Source organism: Oncorhynchus kisutch, linkage group LG5, assembly GCF_002021735.2.
Source record: "Oncorhynchus kisutch isolate 150728-3 linkage group LG5, Okis_V2, whole genome shotgun sequence".
Classification (NCBI taxonomy): Eukaryota; Metazoa; Chordata; class Actinopteri; order Salmoniformes; family Salmonidae; genus Oncorhynchus; species Oncorhynchus kisutch.
Genome location: NC_034178.2, coordinates 30,190,275 through 30,209,889, shown reverse-complemented (window position 1 = coordinate 30,209,889; position 19,615 = coordinate 30,190,275).

Here is a 19,615-nt window from a genome sequence, read left to right as displayed (position 1 = left end):
TCTTAGGTGACAGCACACACACACACATACACACACACACACACACACACACACACACACACACACACACACACACACACACACACACACACACACACACACACACACACACACACACACACACACACACACACACACACACACACACACACACCATGCAATAATGGTCTATATTTGGGTCGAGTGAAAACATTGTTACACTGAACAAGTATAAGATATTACAGTTGAAGGTCTCTCGTCTAAGGACTCGGACTCATTACTTAATAACTGTATTCATTCATAAAACACTTTTCACAATTCCCAAAATGTAACATTTGTATTTAAAATAAATCTTTGCGATAGAATGAAAGCGTACCAGAAAGTAACTTCAGTAAATCAAATCAAATGTTATTTTATTTGTCACATACACATGGTTAGCAGATGTTAATGCGAGTGTAGCGAAATGCTTGTGCTTCTAGTTCTGACCATGCAGTAATATCTAACAAGTAATCTAACAATTTCACAACAACTACCTTATACACACAAGTGTAAAGGAATGAATCCATGTACATAAAAATAGATATGGATGAGCGATGGCCGAACGGCATAGGCAAGATGCAGTAGATGGTATAGAGTACAGTATATACATTTGAGATTAATAGTGTAGTGTATGTAAACAGTATACAGTATAAAGTGGCATAGTTTAAAGTGACTAGTGATACATTTATTACATCCACTTTTAATTATTAAAGTGGCTAGAGATTGATTCAGTATGTTGGCAGCAGCCACTCAATATTAGTGATGGCTGTTTAACAGTCTGATGGCCTTGAGCTAAAAGCTGTTTTTTAGTCTCTCGGTCCCAGCTTTGATGCACCTGTACTGACCTCGCCTTCTGGATGATAGCGGGGTGAACAGGCAGTGGCTCGGGTGGTTGTTGTCCTTGATGATCTTTATGGCCTTCCTGTGACATCGGGTGGTGTAGGTGTCCTGGAGGGCAGGTAGTTTGTCCCCGTTGATGCGTTGTGCAGACCTCACTACCCTCTGGAGAGCATTACGGTTGTGGGCAGAGCAGTTGCCGTACCAGGCGGTGATACAGCCCGACAGGATGCTCTCGATTGACCATCTGTAAAAGTTTGTGAATGTTTTTGGTGACAAGCCGAATTTCTTCAGCCTCCTGAGGTTGAAGAGGCGCTGCTGTGCCTTCTTCACCATGCTGTCTGTGTGGCTGGACCATTTCAGTTTGTCCGTGATGTGTACGCTGAGGAACTTATAACTTTCCACCTTCTCCACTACTGTCCTTCTGCTTTTTCCTGAAGTCCACGATCATCTCCTTTGTTTTGTTGACGTTGAGTGTGAGGTTATTTTCCTGACACCACATTCCGACGGCCCTCACCTCCTCCATGTAGGCCGTCTCGTCGTTGTTGGTAATCAAGCCTACCACTGTAGTGTCGTCTGTAAACTTGATGAATGAGTTGGAGGCGTGCATGGCCACGCAGTCGTGGGTGAACAGGGAGTACAGGAGAGGGCTCAGAACGCACCCTTGTGGGGCCCCAGTGTTGAGGATCAGCGGGGTGGAGATGTTGTTTCCTACCCTCATCACCTGGGGGCGGCCCGTCAGGAAGTCCAGGACCCAGGGCGGGGTCGAGACCCCGAGTTTGTAGGGTACTATGGTGTTAAATGCTGAGCTGTAGTCGATGAGCAGCACATCGTGCAGCACTAGGTGCCGATGTGGATTTCAATTATGGTAGCCCCCCGCACCTCTCTGATACAGAGGGGTTGGGTTAAATGCGGAAGACACATTTCAGTTGAATGCATGCAGTTGTACAGCTGACTAGATTTCCCTTTCCCTAAAGGCAAATGAGCCGCATACTGTACTGTAGGCAAAAAGCTGGCACATTAACAGAGCTCTAAATAGCGCCTTAAGAGCATATTAGCATTGGACACTCATGGCTCATCTGTCCTCTGTAGCTCAGTCGGTAGAGCTTTGGCGCTTGCAATGCCACGATAGTGGGTTAGATTCCTGGGACCACGTAAAATGTATGCACTGTGACTGTAAGTCGCTTTGGATAAAGGCATCTGCTAAATGGCAACATATATACTGAACAAAAATATAAACGCTGAATGAAACAGTTTAAAAGATTTTGCTGAGTTATTATTCATATAAAGAAATCAGTCAACTGAAATTCATTAGGCCTTAATCTATGGATTTCACATGACTGGGCAGGAGTGCAGCCATGGGTGGGTCTAGGATGGCATATACACACCCACTTGGGAACCAGGTCCAGCCAATTAGAACAAGTTTTTCCAGACAAAAGTAATTTATTACAGAAAGAAATACTCCTCAGCACCACCCCACCCAGGGGAAGAAGCCAGATGTGGAGGTCCTGGGCTGGCGTGGTTACATGTGGTCTGCGGTTGTGAGGCCGGTTGGACATACTGCCAAATTCTCTAAAACAATGTTGGAGGCGGCTTATGGTAGAGAAATCAACATTACATTCTCTGGCAACAGCTCTGGTGGACATTCCTGCAGTCAGCATGCCAATTGCATGCTCCCTCAAAACTTGAATCATCTGTGGCATTGTGTTTTTTGAAAAAACTGCACATTTTAGAGTGGCATTTTATTGTCCTCCGCAATAAGGTGCACCTGTGTAATGATCATGCTTTTTAATCAGCTTCTTGACATGCCACACCTGTCAGTTGAATGGGTTATCTTGATTAAATGCTTACTAACAGGGATGTAACAGAGATGTAAACAAATTTGTGCAAAACATTTGAGAGAAATAAGCTTTTTGTGCGTATTGAAGATTTCTGGAATCTTTCATTTCATTTCAGCTCATGAAACATGGGACAAGCACTTTAACATGTTGCGTTTTTATTTTTGATCCGGTTATATTATCTATTAATTCACAAGAACATATCAGCCGGAGGGCTGTGCTTCCTCCTGTCACTTCTCACACTACATACAAGAGCAGATACTTATCCACTATTGTTCAGTGGAAAAATAACATTCTTGCAACAGTCTTACTATGGAGGATTCTGTTCCTGGCAGCTGATACACCATAGTCTGTAGGAATTCCCATGCTGGAGCACAGTGGGAAAGTTGATATCAAACACATAATAGGCCTTAGGGGTGGCAGGGTAGCCTAGTGGTTAGAGCATTGGACTAGTAACCGAAAGGTTGCAAGTTCAAATCCCCAAGCTGACAAGGAAGGTACAAAATCTGTTGTTCTGCCCCTGAACAGACAGTTAACCCACTGTTCCTAGGCCGTCATTGAAAATAAGAATTTGTTCTTAACTGACTTGCCTAGTAAAATAAAGGTAAAATGAAAATAAATAAAAACTTGAAAAAAATATCCAGTTCCCCAAGCAGTGTAACTTGCTCCAATGCTGGTCCACAAATGACTGTAAACACTTGTGAGCAGTCCCCAAGACCCAATACAAATGGGTAAAGTCTGGTCACCTCTGCCTGGTGCAGGTACACAATCACGTTGTTCCCAACCTGTTAGAGAAATCATTTGATTTTAGAATATGAGGACTTGTGCAAAGCATGGAGACACACTGACAATGCCATCTCACACAATTTATTATTCAACACACAATCCCTGTTTGATGCCTACATCTTTAATTCATTTGGGTCTGGAGGCTCAAAGGTTCCTTTACACAACCCTAACCATGTTTCCATCCACCCATTTCCTGTTGATGAATTACCTGCATAAAAGAAGTCACAACCGGGCTGATGGAACCATGAAATGCCAGTATAATTTTATAAATGCCTACAGACAATTTGTTAATTCGACATGGTGTGATCTTTTAGTGTCGTTAAAATTAACTATGTGAGAAATGTCTGTGGAAACTCAAAATATATAATAACCATCACATCGAAGTAAACTTGGGAGCCAGGCGATGACAATATGTTGTGTGGTCCTCCCACTTCCACTCGGAAAAGCATGCAATTTATTAGGGTACAGATTAAATAAATGATGAACTTCACAAGGTGGTGAAATTGCAAGGTGACGCGCTTGATGATCCTTTTCAAGTAAATATTGAGTGTCTTATTCTGGGGACATTATGATCGATGCATTATCATCGATGCTTCCGTTTGACAAATAAAAATAATATCGCTGTCACCACTTCTGCCGAAGTCGTTGCCTCTCCTTGTTCGGGCGGTGCTCGGCGTTTCGACGTCACCGGTCTTCTAGCCATCGTTGATCCATTTTTCATTTTCCATTGTTTTGAACTTATTTGTATTGCTTTTAATCTTTTTAATGTTTTATATTATTAACACTTTGTTCTAGCTAGCTATTTGTGTAGGTAGCTATCAAGTAAACGCATATTCCGTGTGTATTTAACCCTCTGTTTCCCCTCATGTCTTTGTCAGAGATTGACAATAAAACAGTGTTGTTTATTTGTTGTGTTGGTGCGCGACGGGTCCTCGTACCCATGTTTGTTCATGTCTGTACTTTTAGTGTTATGGAGCATGTTCCGTGGACATTTATTAAAAGACTCCATTTACACTCCATTTTGACTCTCCTGCGCCTGACTTCCCTGCCACCTATACACACGGCGCTGACAGAATCTCTGACCCTAAAAATATGAAGTCAGCAGGAGAGGACACTACGCTCATGGAGGTGGAGGAACGTGTCCGGGAACAAGCGGAGGCGATTGACTGTTTGAGCACTGTAATGGATCGCATTGTCCAGAATATGGATTGCTGGGAGAGACAGGGAGTTTCTCCAGCGCCACCACCACCACAACCGGAATCTCCCTTGAACGTTTTTTCCCCTCCGGAACCGAAGATCCATTTATCCCTACCCACGGGATACAACGGAGATACTGCCGGCTGCCAGGGTTTCCTCCTTAAGCTGAACTTGTATCTGGCCACGGTCTCCCCAGTACCATCTGACAGTGAGAAGAGTTGCGCCCTCGTCTCATGCCCCACCGGGAAATCCCTGGAATGGGCCAGCACTGTGTGTAGAGAGGAAGATATGGCGTTGGACCATTTTGAGGAGTTCATTTCCGGATAGTATTCGACCATCCACCAGAAGGCAAAGCGGCGGGTGAGCGCCTCTATCATCTGAGGCAGGAGACGAGGAGTGTACAGGAGTTTGCTTTGGAGTTTAGGACCTTGGCTGCCGGCGCTAGATGGAGCGACAGGGCCCTGATCGACCATTACCGTTGTAGTCTACGCGAGGACGTTCGTCGGGAGCTGGCCTGTAGAGACACCACCATCACCTTCCATCAGGCTGGACAACATGCTGGCTACTCGTGGACGTCTAGATCGGGGTCTGGTTGTTCCATCCTCCCGCTCCCTCTCTCCCGAACCTATGGAATTGGGAGGGATGGTGCGCAGGGAGACCAGAGGGGGTTCCCGCTCGAGCACCATTCATGGTCGCAGAGGGCACACTGCTGGTCGGTGTTGGGTTGGTTCCTCTGGGAATAGAGAAGGCAGGCAGGGCACTCTGGCATCACCCCAGGTGAGTAGGCACCATTCTCATCCAGAGCCCTCTGTTGCACTAATGTTTGTCTCGGTCTCTTTTCCTGATTTTTCCCTGCATTCCCAGTATAAGGCGCTAGTAGATTCAGGTGCGGCTGGGAATTTCATTAATAAAAGTTTAGCTCATAGTTTAGGGATCCCTATTGTTTCTGTGGATATGCCTTTCCCTATTCATGCCTTAGATAGTCGACCATTAGGGTCAGGGTTTATCAGGGAGGTAACCGCACCTTTGTGTATGATAATGCAGGAGGGTCACAAGGAGAAGATGAGTCTTTTCCTTATTGATTCTCCTGAGTATTCTGTGGTGCTAGGCCTACCCTGGTTAGCTTGTCATAACCCCACTGTTTCTTGGCCACAGAGGGCTCTCACGGGGTGGTCGCGAGACTGCTCAGGTAGGGTTTAGGGGTTTCCTTTGGTGCTACTACGGTGGAAAGTCCAGACCAGGTCTCCACCGTGCGCATTCCCCCCGACTATGCCGATTTGGCTCTCGCCTTCTGTAAAAAGGCGACTCAATTACCACCCCATCGACGGGGGGGATTGTGCGATAGATCTCCTGGTAGACGCTGCATATCCCAGGAGTCACGTGTATCCCCTGTCGCAAGCGGAGACGGTGGCTATGGAGACATAGGTCTCTGAATCCCTGCATCAGGGGTTCATTCAGCCCTCCATACGTCACCCTCCTCTGGTCATCCTGGGATAAGTCGGACGATGCGCTGTCTTGATGGGAGGTACTGGTGGCCCACTTTAGCTAAGGACGTGAGGATTTACCAAGTTTCTGGAGCAGCAGCAGGACCATGCCTCAGGACTACCTGGCATGAGGACTCCTTGCTGTTCCTAGTCCACCTGGCCGTGCTGCTGCTCCAGTTTCAACTGTTCAGCACGTGTGGTGCTGACTTGCTGCACCCTCAACAACTACTGTGATTATTAATATTTGACCATGCTGGTCATTTATGAACATTTGAACATCTTGGCCATGTTCTGTTATAATCTCCTCCCAGCACAGCCAGAAGAGGACTGGCCACCCCTCAGAGCCTGGTTCCTCTCTAGGTTTCTTCCTAGGTTTTGGCCTTTCTAGGGAGTTTTTCCTAGGCACCATGCTTCTACACCTGCATTGCTTGCTGTTTGGGGTTTTAGGCTGTGTTTCTGTACAGCACTTTGAGATATCAGCTGATATGCAAAGGGCTATATAAATACATTTGATTTGATTGATTTTATTTGATGAACCTATATTATACTGGAAAAAATCAGTTATAAATTATGTTGTCTTAGTTAAAAATAAGTTGTCCTCCAGTAAACTTTGATCAAATGTCCAATATCCCCGTACACATGGAAAATCTAAGAGTCATGTGAATGCCAATTAGATGATGAGCTTATCGCATTCTGTCTAACCTTTGATGCAAGAGAGAAAGAGACAAGACAGTAGTCAAGACGACTAGCTTAATTAAGTCTCCTCCATATATATCTCACTAGGTCAAGTTTTTTTAGTCTCCAAATGATTTGGAGACCTACCATAATGATTTGATCATTTGTTGCCTGTAAGTTCAATTAACTTGGTATAAATGTTTTTGAAGAAGTATGGATCATCCTGATTTGGGCCATTTGAGCCAAATCTCTTTTTCGTCTACTTTCATATTCAAAAGGATCCACCTTCCTTGCAAATCATTCCTGACTATTTGCACATTCAGATCGACGTTTTTGATAATTAGTATCATCACACCTTTTGAGTTCCTTTGTCCATGACAGAAAATTATTTCACCACCCCATTCCTTTTTCCACGTAACTTCATCTGAGGACGTAGAGTGAGTTTCCTGTAAACAGTATATGTTATATTCCTTTTATTTTAGCCATGTAAAGACCAATCTTTTTTTATAATCTGCTAAACAGTTTAAATTATAACTGGCTATAATTATTTCACCCCTTACCATACCTAGATAAACGCGTATCTTTACAATGCTGTCCATTCATTGCATTTAAGTACAGAAATAAAGAAATGTTAGAAACATAGCTAGCTAGCTAAACTAACTTGGTTACATCAAATTTCAGGTAAACTCTAACGTTAGCTAGCTAACAGAATTTGCATCCATTCCCCACAACTTCACAAGTCCGAATAAAGCTGTCACTGTCAGAAACCATTGAAAACCATTGAAAACCAATACAGTAACACTAACTCAATTAATCACCATGAAAGCATGAGATAAGCCTGCCAAATACCTTGGTTATATTAACCCAGGTGGAGAACAATTGAAATCTTGCTATGGTAACTTAGCTAGCCAGCTAACTTAGCTAACATTAGCTTATGAGTGAAACAGTGTCCGAGACAGTCCAGAAGAAGTGTCAGACAGTTATATTCCGAGACAACACTTCAGTAAGCTATCGAGCATGGTCAAGATGCTAACGTTAGCTAGCTAGTTAATGTTACCACAGCCAGAGATATTAGCACAGTAAATGGCTAGCTAGCACTCAAGCTAACGTTAGCTAGCTGCATAATTATGATAGAATAACCTATTTAACCTGAATGACCATCAAATTCATAATTTGTAACGTTTGTTACTTACTGTTTTCAGTCAGCCATAACACCCTTAGTCTGTTAGCCATTTTCCACTCTTCAGTCACTCAGCATTTTTAGACTTGAACTACTATACTTCCAAGTATTCTGGTGGACTTCATGTGCTGGTGGCAGGAGTACTAACCCAATGGCTGGGTCAAATATCCATAGCCCAACCTTAATGACAACCTTAATGACCCAGCACCAACAACCCATCATTTCTGTATTTACAGAAAATAACCAAACTATTGACCCAATGCCTGCAACCCAGCAATTGGGTCATCTAAGCAACCCAACATTTTTAGAGTGTAACTTACATCTCAAAGCCATGTATGCAAGAAGCCTTGGCCTGTCTGGTGCACACATATTTCTCTGTCCTCAGTTTGATTGAAGGCCGAAGACAATACACTAATTTATTACTTTAAAAAGGTCTTATGAGTGAGTACACCACAAACACATTTCCAGTGTGTTCATGCATCCTCCCCCCAATATAGCATCTTTCAACACCGCAGGTAGGAGAACGGTATCATCTGCAAAAGTGATGTTTTGCTCTGATCTCAAATCAACTCATATTGTTGCTAGCTAGCTACCTTAGCTGTTGTGCTAGCTAACATGATACTGAACCGTGAGCATATTGATATGCATATTGGTATTAAAAGACAGCAATGTATTCACCTAAAAAGATAAGTGTTTAGGCAAATTATTAGTTAGCTAGCTACCTTTCATATTAATTTAGAAAAATAGTCAGTGGCACTGACAGAATCTGTTTCACTCTCTCATAAAACATGACATTGCTAACGAGGCATCATTTAGATCATGCAATGTTTACATTTATTAGGAAGTTTAGTTAATAAGTTACAGACTCACCGGAAGAATTTGGAAGGTACTGTCGTGTCTCTGACTGAATAAATTATATGACAGGCTATTTTATAAAATTTATTACATAACGCTTGATTGATTACATGATTGAATTAAACCATGCAACAATTAACTCTTTAATAACCTGGGGCACCACGGAAGAGTGTTTATAGAGCTGCTGTCTTCCGAATAAACTCTTAAAGATCTGAAGATCTTTTATATCAATAGCAGTCAATTATTAATCATCACCTTATTCAATCTCATCTGAATAAGTTGAATCAGCAAAAAATGTTGACTTAATTATTTATTTACTCAATACCTGAATATACCTGAATATCCCGCAGAATTACATATACACAGGATGGATCAGAGAGCAGAGGTCGCCATTGTCCTTTGAAGAATCTTTCTGGTCGTAATGTTGTAAGGCAGATATGTTGTACCCTGCCATTCTTATTAAGAGATTGTATGTCCTTTCCTAGGTCACGTACGTTTACAGCTGCAGCTGATAACGCGACTTCTAGGATGTATCACTTCTTCTTTAATGAATACAAGTTCAGAGTTCATACCACTTTGCCATAATCAGCTCGCGCTGAATTCTGGCTGGTCTAGTAGAAATTCATCCTTCCAGCGTGGTGATCGTCACCTCCACGTGATCTAGTCTCGTGTAAATTTCGTTATATAGAGTGGATATTCAACCATTTGCAACCACAGCTCACGCTGGGGTTTGCTTAGTCTGACATGAATTGGGTCACGGGGGCTTTATGCTGGCGAAGAGAAGGGCGTGTTTCATCCCTCTCCAACCAATGTCTGTTCACTTGGGCGTGGCCACTGAGTGAGCATAAAATGACTTATGAAAACAATTCTCTCATTTGGAAGGCTAAAATAACATTTAATATTTTTTGCAAATAGTTTCATATTTACACATTTAAATTGCACAACAATGACATGTGAATCTGATTACTAGAAGGTGTAGACTTTCCAAGATACAATTCATGTTGTCCTGTCATCAGTAATTTTGTCCCAGACAACAACTGATCTGACATCATATTCTTTAAGTACCAACGATGATAATAGTACCAACAATAATTTCAACTGGTTGGATTACAGAAATATTTTTTCTTCCCAACCTTTTGATGTTATTGTATTGCACAGTCTCTCTCTGTGGTGACAAAGGATTTTCAAAAGTCAATTTTTGTCGTGGAGAGAGAAGGGGAAAGGTATTTAGGGGGGGGGGGGGGGGGGTCACGACTCCCACCGGCCTACAAGCGGCCACTGATCCTTCTTTCCCCCTTGTCTGTTTATTAGTTGCACCTGTGTTGAGTTAGGTTAATTGGTTGGGCTTTATTTACTCACCCCAGGTGAGTCATCACCAAACTCACCCAGAACCCCCTGTTGGTCACAATATTGTCTTGATTTTGTTTCTTAATTTTTCCCCCTCTTCTCAGCACAAGGCGCTAGTCGATTCAGGTGCAGCTGGGAACTTTATGGATCGCGGACTCGCCATCAAGCTGGGTTTTCCGCTCATGCCGATAGATTCTCCCTTCCCCTTGCACTCCCTAGATAGCCGGCCATTAGGGTCAGGGTTAGTCAGGGAGGCCACGGTTCCACTAGACATGGTGACGCAGGGGAATCATAGGGAGCGAATTAGTGTCTTCATTATCGATTCGCCTGCGTTTCCAGTGGTGCTGGGGATTCCCTGGCTGGCTAGTCACAATCCTAAGATTTCGTGGAGACAGGGGGATCTCCAGGGGTGGTCAGAGGAGTGTTCTGGATGGTGTCTGGGAGTTTCCATCGGTGCCACGTCGGTGGAGAGTCCAGACCAGGGTTCCACGGTGCGCATCCCCCCCCCCCCCGAATATGCCAATTTGGCAATCGCTTTCAGTAAAAAGAGAGCGACTAAATCACCACCTCATCGACCGGGAGGGGATTGTGCGATAAATCTCCAGGTAAACGCTGCGCTTCCCAAGAGTCACGTGTACCCATTGTCCCAGGAGGAGACGTTGGCTATGGAGACATATGTCACGGAATCTCTGGGACAGGGATACATTCGGCCCTCCATCTCACCCGTCTCCTCGAGTTTCTTTTTTGTGAAGAAAAAGGAGGGAGGTCTGCGACCGTGCATTGATTATAAAGGTCTAAATGCCATCACAGTGGGGTTTAGTTACCCACTACCTCTCATCGCTACGGTGGTGGAATCATTTCACGGAGCCCAGTTTTTCACAAAACTGGATCTCAGGAGCGTTAGGTTGGCGTTGTTTTCACCGGTGTGGTGTATTAAAAGTATCGCTACCCTGAACTCTCTACTTCCTGCGCCTGACTTCTTCCTCCACTACACCCCGGGCATAAACCGGTGGGTGGCAGGTCATAAACCGTGGGTGGCAGGTCATAAACCGTGGGTGGCAGGTCATAAACCGGTGGGTGGCAGAGAGGGAAAGATTTTTTTTACGACAATCACCCAACAGGACAAAGTCATGACAGTACTGTAGCTAGCTAGGTTTCTATTTTCCAACACATGTTTCTAATCCTCTTGATTGGTCATCAACAGTTATTGTTCTTGGAACTCATGTGTTCATCAGAAACGACTTCTGGTGAACTGTTTGCCACTAGTGGCAATAAATAGCGTTGTTGCCAAAGGTTTGCCACAGATTCACCACCAGTGGCAAACGTTTTGTCAACTTCTAGCAACATTGTGTGGCACACTATTTGGTTTGCAGCAAATTTGCAAGAAATGTTCAAAATTCACCTTTGTAAGGGCAGTGGTCTCCCGTTCAATTACTGCTCAAGGATAGCTGACTCTGCTTAATTCATGCATTTGCCAGCCAACAAGATCTGAGAGATGTATAGCTTCCTTTTGTAAGATTTTTCTCAGAAACACCACAGTAGACCTACGACTACAACGGTTTGCTCTTTGTCAAGCAGTTAGACTACGGAAGCCACATAATGATTTTATTTTCAAGAAACATTATTCTAAACAGTGGCATGAGTGGTAGTCTTTAATTAAAAGTGCTGTATTATTGGTAATTATACTGGTTGTGAGACCTTGACAGAAAATAACGAATTATGGGGATTAGAAAAACAGTACAGAATTGTGATGCACACAAAATGTATGGTCACATTTGTGTTTATGTATTGTTTCTTTGCATTGGGGAAGAATGCTTTTGCTGAAATGTCAGTCCTCCGAGGTTTTGCCAATGCAATGCACTTATACTACTGTTGGCCAGTAGGAGGTTGTGAGATGTGTTCCTTTCACACTGGGACTATACGCGATCCTGCACCTGTGTGTTCTCATAATTGAGAGAACCTTTGAAAGAGAAGCCATGTTCTCCTGTTTTATCATTTATCCTGTGTTACAGGAACTATTATCTGCTGCACCCACCCCAAAACTGGGACCTGTAACAATAGCTCTCTGGTTATGAAAAAAATCTAATACACAGTAAAACATCAAACATACCGTAATGTTTTCAACAAGTAAGCTTGGCAGTGAGCATTACTTGAGTCTGAAAACAATACATCAGCTTGGCAGTGAGCATTACTTGAGTCTGAAAACAATACATCAGCTTGGCAGTGAGCATTACTTGAGTCTGAAAACAATACATCAGCTTGGCAGTGAGCATTACTTGAGTCTGAAAACAATACATCAGCTTGGCAGTGAGCATTACTTGAGTCTGAAAACAATACATCAGCTTGGCAGTGAGCATTACTTGAGTCTGAAAACAATACATCAGCTTGGCAGTGAGCATTACTTGAGTCTGAAAACAATACATCAGCTTGGCAGTGAGCATTACTTGAGTCTGAAAACAATACATCAGCTTGGCAGTGAGCATTACTTGAGTCTGAAAACAATACATCAGCTTGGCAGTGAGCATTACTTGAGTCTGAAAACAATACATCAGCTTGGCAGTGAGCATTACTTGAGTCTGAAAACAATACATCAGTTTGGCAGTGAGCATTACTTGAGTCTGAAAACAATACATCAGCTTGGCAGTGAGCATTACTTGAGTCTGAAAACAATCCATCTCTGCAACACTGATGATGACTGTTTCTGTGTGAGATTCTATAAAAATATAATCTTACAGAAATGTGTCAAAATCCATGACAAGAGTTACAAAGGCTACTATCACTGTAATACTGCATCACTGGATTCATAAACATTTCTCTTGGGAGCAGCAAAGAGGGACCAGACTTTTGTTCGCGTCACTTTTGTAAATCTTTTTTTGTAGATCATTCCAGTTGGATCAACATAATCAACCTGTTGTTGTACTTGGGCAATTCCACAGAAACAGAGTGACGCTGAGACATACTTTTTTACTTTAAAATGTATGCCAAGCAAAAATTAACTATTGTAAAGAGTAACATTTAAGTAGACACTTATCCAGAGCAATTTATAGTAGTGAGTTTATACATTTTAATACTGGTCCACCATGGGAATCAAACCCACAACCCTGGCATTGTAAGTGCCATGCTCTACCAAGTGGGCCACACAGGACTAACAAGTCTACTTTTAACAAATGCCACTGAATATTTTACTAAAACACATTTACTTTAGGAACGATGCAGACACAAAGTTTGGTAAATTACATTAAATTCTCCCTCAGTTTTTTATGTGACCAAGTTTTCAAAAAAGTGTTAAATATCTACTCCGAATTAAGATTCAAAGTTGTCTTCAGAAAGAATACGGTGCCAGCTATGATAGGACATCTTGAGTTTGAAAATCTGTTTTGGGTATTGAACTACAGTAACTGAAGTGGATCAACACCCGATAACAGAATTATAGTTACAGAATGACATCATGGGTCCTTGATCTGTACTATACAGAAATGCATATGAATGTCATTTTCATCATGGTGCTGTATCCTGAATAGGTACCCAAAGTAGAAACATTTTATATCCTCCTTTGCATGTTTGGGTATTATTCACACAGCCTATTGTTTTTATGAGCTCGGGCCCCCAAACAAGACCAAATGTGGTTGGTCCAGGCCATACCAAATCTGTATCCTAGCATAAACATCCATGTTTGGACATCACAGTACAGCACAGTAGAGTACAGAAGAGCAGAGTAGAGAACAGTACAACAAAGTAAAGAAAAGTAGAGTAGAGATTCGTTCAGTACAGTATAGTACAATATAGCAGAGCACAGTAAAGTACAATACTTTTTATTTTTTATTTTTTTATTTTTTTTATTTAACCTTTATTTAACCAGGTAGGCTAGTTGAGAACAAGTTCTCATTTGCAACTGCGACCTGGCCAAGATAAAGCATAGCAGTGTGAGCAGACAACAAAGAGTTACACATGGAGTAAACAATTAACAAGTCAATAACACAGTAGAAAACAAAGGGGGAGTCTATATACAATGTGTGCAGAAGGCATGAGGAGGTAGGCAAATAATTACAATTTTGCAGATTAACACTGGAGTGATGAATGATCAGATGGTCATGTACAGGTAGAGATATTGATGTGCAAAAGAGCAGAAAAGTAAATAAATAAAAACAGTATGGGGATGAGGTAGGTGAAAAAGGGTGGGCTATTTACCAATAGACTATGTACAGCTGCAGCGATCGGTTAGCTGCTCAGATAGCTGATGTTTGAAGTTGGTGAGGGAGATAAAAGTCTCCAACTTCAGCGATTTTTGCAATTCGTTCCAGTCACAGGCAGCAGAGTACTGGAACGAAAGGAGGCCAAATGAGGTGTTGGCTTTAGGGATGATCAGTGAGATACACCTCCTGGAGCGCGTGCTACGGATGGGTGTTGCCATCGTGACCAGTGAGCTGAGATAAGGCGGAGCTTTACCTAGCATGGACTTGTAGATGACCTGGAGCCAGTGGGTCTGGAGACGAATATGTAGCGAGGGCAAGCCGACTAGAGCATACAAGTCGCAGTGGTGGGTGGTATAAGGTGCTTTAGTGACAAAACGGATGGCACTGTGATAAACTGCATCCAGTTTGCTGAGTAGAGTGTTGGAAGCCATTTTGTAGATGACATCGCCGAAGTCGAGGATCGGTAGGATAGTCAGTTTTACTAGGGTAAGCTTGGCGGCGTGAGTGAAGGAGGCTTTGTTGCGGAATAGAAAGCCGACTCTTGATTTGATTTTCGATTGGAGATGTTTGATATGAGTCTGGAAGGAGAGTTTGCAGTCTAGCCAGACACCTAGGTACTTATAGACGTCCACATATTCTAGGTCGGAACCATCCAGGGTGGTGATGCTAGTCGGGCATGCGGGTGCAGGCAGCGACCGGTTGAAAAGCATGCATTTGGTTTTACTAGCGTTTAAGAGCAGTTGGAGGCCACGGAAGGAGTGTTGTATGGCATTGAAGCTTGTTTGGAGGTTAGATAGCACAGTGTCCAAAGACGGGCCGAAAGTATATAGAATGGTGTCGTCTGCGTAGAGGTGGATCAGGGAATCGCCCGCAGCAAGAGCAACATCATTGATATACACAGAGAAAAGAGTCGGCCCGTGAATTGAACCCTGTGGCACCCCCATAGAGACTGCCAGAGGACCAGACAGCATGCCCTCCGATTTGACGCACTGAACTCTGTCTGCAAAGTAATTGGTGAACCAGGCAAGGCAGTCATCCGAAAAACCGAGGCTCCTGAGTCTGCCGATAAGAATATGGTGATTGACAGAGTCGAAAGCCTTGGCAAGGTCGATAAAGACGGCTGCACAGTACTGTCTTTTATCGATGGCGGTTATGATATCGTTGAGTACCTTGAGTGTGGCTGAGGTGCACCCATGACCGGCTCGGAAACCAGATTGCACAGCGGAGAAGGTACGGTGGGATTCGAGATGGTCAGTGACCTGTTTGTTGACTTGGCTTTCGAAGACCTTAGATAGGCAGGGCAGGATGGATATAGGTCTGTAACAGTTTGGGTCCAGGGTGTCTCCCCCTTTGAAGAGGGGGATGACTGCGGCAGCTTTCCAATCCTTGGGGATCTCAGACGATATGAAAGAGAGGTTGAACAGGCTGGTAATAGGGGTTGCGACAATGGTGGCAGATAGTTTCAGAAATAGAGGGTCCAGATTGTCAAGCCCAGCTGATTTGTACGGGTGCAGGTTTTGCAGCTCTTTCAGAACATCTGCTATCTGGATTTGGTTAAAGGAGAACCTGGAGAGGCTTGGGCGAGGAGCTGCGGGGGGGGGCGGAGCTGTTGGCCGAGGTTGAAGTAGCCAGGCGGAAGGCATGGCCAGCCGTTGAGAAATGCTTATTGAAGTTTTCGATAATCATGGATTTATCAGTGGTGACCGTGTTACCTAGCCTCAGTGCAGTGGGCAGCTGGGAGGAGGTGCTCTTGTTCTCCATGGACTTCACGGTGTCCCAGAACTTTTTGGAGTTGGAGCTACAGGATGCAAACTTCTACCTGAAGAAGCTGGCCTTAGCTTTCCTGACTGACTGCGTGTATTGGTTCCGGACTTCCCTGAACAGTTGCATATCACGGGGACTATTCGATTTACAGTAGAGCACAGCACAGTACAATAGAGTAAAGAAATATAGAGTATAGTATACTTCAGTACAGTAAAGTACAGTCCAATAGAGTATATTACATTATACTGTACTGTACTATACTCTACTGTGCTATACTGTGCTCTACTGAAACTCTGGTTTGTGACTACTATAATTTCCCATTGTGGCCAATTCAATTACAGTCATTATGTGACAGATTTTGTGGTCAGTCTGTTACTGATTTGGTAACAGAGGGATGTGTTTTAATCACTTAATAATTCATAAACAACATTATCAGTAAAAACACCATAAGTAATTGGTAGGTCTACCTTTACTTGTTACTTCTGTGAACGTTCATAATCCTCCTTCCTCGTGAGTGAGAGAAATGAGAGAAACGATCTTAAAGAGATGTGGGTTTTTGCTAACAAAATGACAAGACATTAGGCGATATTTCTTAAACTTACAGAAGGCAAATAAGTGCTCCAAAACTAAATACAAATGTTGGGTAACACTTTACTTGACACCCAGTGTCATACGGTAACACATTATGACAGTGTCATGACCCATATATTTACACCTGTTGTGACATATATTGCGTTATTTTATGGCTGATTTTGACACCTACATAAGAGTGTCAAAACCCACGTTTATTCAAAGGAGTTTCTTTCTCTGCCAAGAAGTTTCCTTTGGTTCGAAAGTTTGTTTCTTAAGTCCTTTGTTGTTGTTGTAATGAATTCTTTACCGTCGTGTTTTTTTCATCGTATATTAAATAACTTGTAGAAAAGACACTTTATGACACTGCCATGAAGCATTATGACCATCATATTCATATAAGCCAGATAGGCCCATCACATACATGCCCTTATATCAGTCAAACAGAGGGTGTCTTGTCCTGCTCCTAAAAGTCTGCTGCTGCATTCATCTCAGTCATCAACAACAGAGCATTGGGGTAGGTGCTTGTCTGACATCAATGTGTGTGCAATTACAGTGCTAATTTAACATGGTCAATTAAAAAAAATTGTTGACACGTAGGCTATGTAATGGAATGTTTTGCCTTGTGTGGTAGGTTTTGTGGGTTTTGACATTCTTATGTAGATGTCATAACCAGCCATAAAATAATGCAACATAAGTCACAACAGGTCTAAATATATATATTGTGGCAGTGTTATGACCATATTATAACAGGTTATAACAAGTTAGGTCAGCTGTCATGACATATCATGTTATGATGCGGAGTGTCACGTACAGTTTTACCAACTTTTGCTAGATGTTTTTTAAGACCCCTTTTCCATCTGTGTGACCAGAAATCAAAGCTTTTGCGTATTCCACATTTTTAGGATGGAAAATGGTTGAAAAACGAACCTATGACTTAATTTCCCATAAATTTCCCATAAATTCCCATAATTTCCCACTTTTAGCTTTCATTTGACATCAAATTTGATATGCTCCTATAAACGTACTCATGGGTACTTTTACATGGAAATCACTACTTGTGAGAAACAATATACTTGATCACGTCAAAGGTTAATTAACATGTGAGACTAAACCAGGTGATGTGTGATGCTGTGGGTGGTTGTGATGGCTGTAAGTGATATGTGCCCTGACTCTTGTTGGCAGAGCGGCTTCAGTAAGGGAAACTACTGCAGTGTATGTAGACTGTGACAGTATTGTGACGGTTATTGTGACCCACCCACCCACACACTTCGTCTTATCTGTGGTCTTTATCTGCAGTCGACACCACATTGAAGAGGCGATGTGACAGTTGTGATGTGTTCCTTTGGCTCTTAGTTGATGCAGTCAATATAGGTTGGTTAGGAATGAAAGAGTGACAGAGACTTTAAAGGAGGCTGTCTAGAGAAGTTTAGTAGGCGTGTGGGATTGCCTCGTGACATTTTTTGAGAAAGTGTTACCCACAAGCAATACTTAATATCAATTAGCTCACAGGGGTATGCATGAACCTCTGACTCAGGCTGAGAATGGTCTTGCCATCAGAACACATAATGTAATGTGTACAGAGACACACTTGGATTTCACATATACATACTGGTGCAAATCTCTTTCACTTCAAATAATAGTTAATTAAATACATCTGTCCTAAATCTCTCAGATATAGGACAGACACTTCAGAACAACTTCCTTTAGATTTTTTCGGGGGGGACTATCTGTTGTTCTGGGTAGTGAATTTGTTGTTCAATGCATCTGTACGGCCTAAAAGCTGTAAGGACAAAAATAATTGTTCATCAAATATTTTTTCAACATATTTTTTAATGCATCAAGGGGTCTAAAAATTCAAAATCAAATAGTAAAATGATCCTTGGTGTGACCTGCTTAAAACAATTCCATATACCCCCCCCCCCCCCTCTATAGAAATGTTGTACAACATGAGCTCATGGGCTCTCATTAAGTGTTTGATTAGATTTTTGAAACATTTGCATTGATGTCAGAGTGATTAGAGGGACAATAGAGTGCTGAGTACCAGGCAGTTAACAAGTTTGGTAGGCTACTAATGAGCATCAGCAGCATCAGTGTCACGTTCTGACCTTTATTTCCTTTGTTTTGTATTTATTTAGTATGGTCAGGGCGTGAGTTGGGTGGGAAAGTCTGTTTTCTATTTCTTTGTTTTTGTCAATCAGAGGCAGGTGTCATTAGTTGTCTCTGATTGAGAATCATACTTAGGTAACCTGGGTTTCACTGTGTGTTTGTGGGTGATTGTTCCTGTCTCTGTGTTTGCACCAGATAGGACTGTTTAGGTTTTCGCACATTTATTGTTTTGTTAGTTATTTCATGTCTAGTTCCTTTATTAAAGAACATGAATAACCACCACGCTGCATTTTGGTCCGCTTCTCCTTCACCACAGGAAAACCCTTACAATCAGAGCTTGGAGAAGCCTAGTTACCGTGACTAAACGGTCAAATGGAATTTGACTGCCGTCATGACTTGCGACTTCCGGTGTGGCGGTAATAACTTAACACAATGTATTGATACAAAAACATGAATGTGATGTTCACAGATCAATAGTTTTAAAGAAAACTGTAGATTAAGTCTATATATATATGATTTTTAATCTAGCCCTGTTTGGAATACAGGGACGGGGGTTCGGGAACTTGTATTCACAGTCCACAGTAATGTTACTGTAGATATAAAATAGATATAAAACCATGATATATTGTTTGTGGATGTTACATCGTCTTGCAACTAGCTCATTGTTCTTCCAAATGCACGTCCTTGGTCAAACTACGTGTTACAAAGCCAGCTTAACTCTTGGTCAGTGACCTTAACTGAAGACCAAAAATGTAGAAGTTT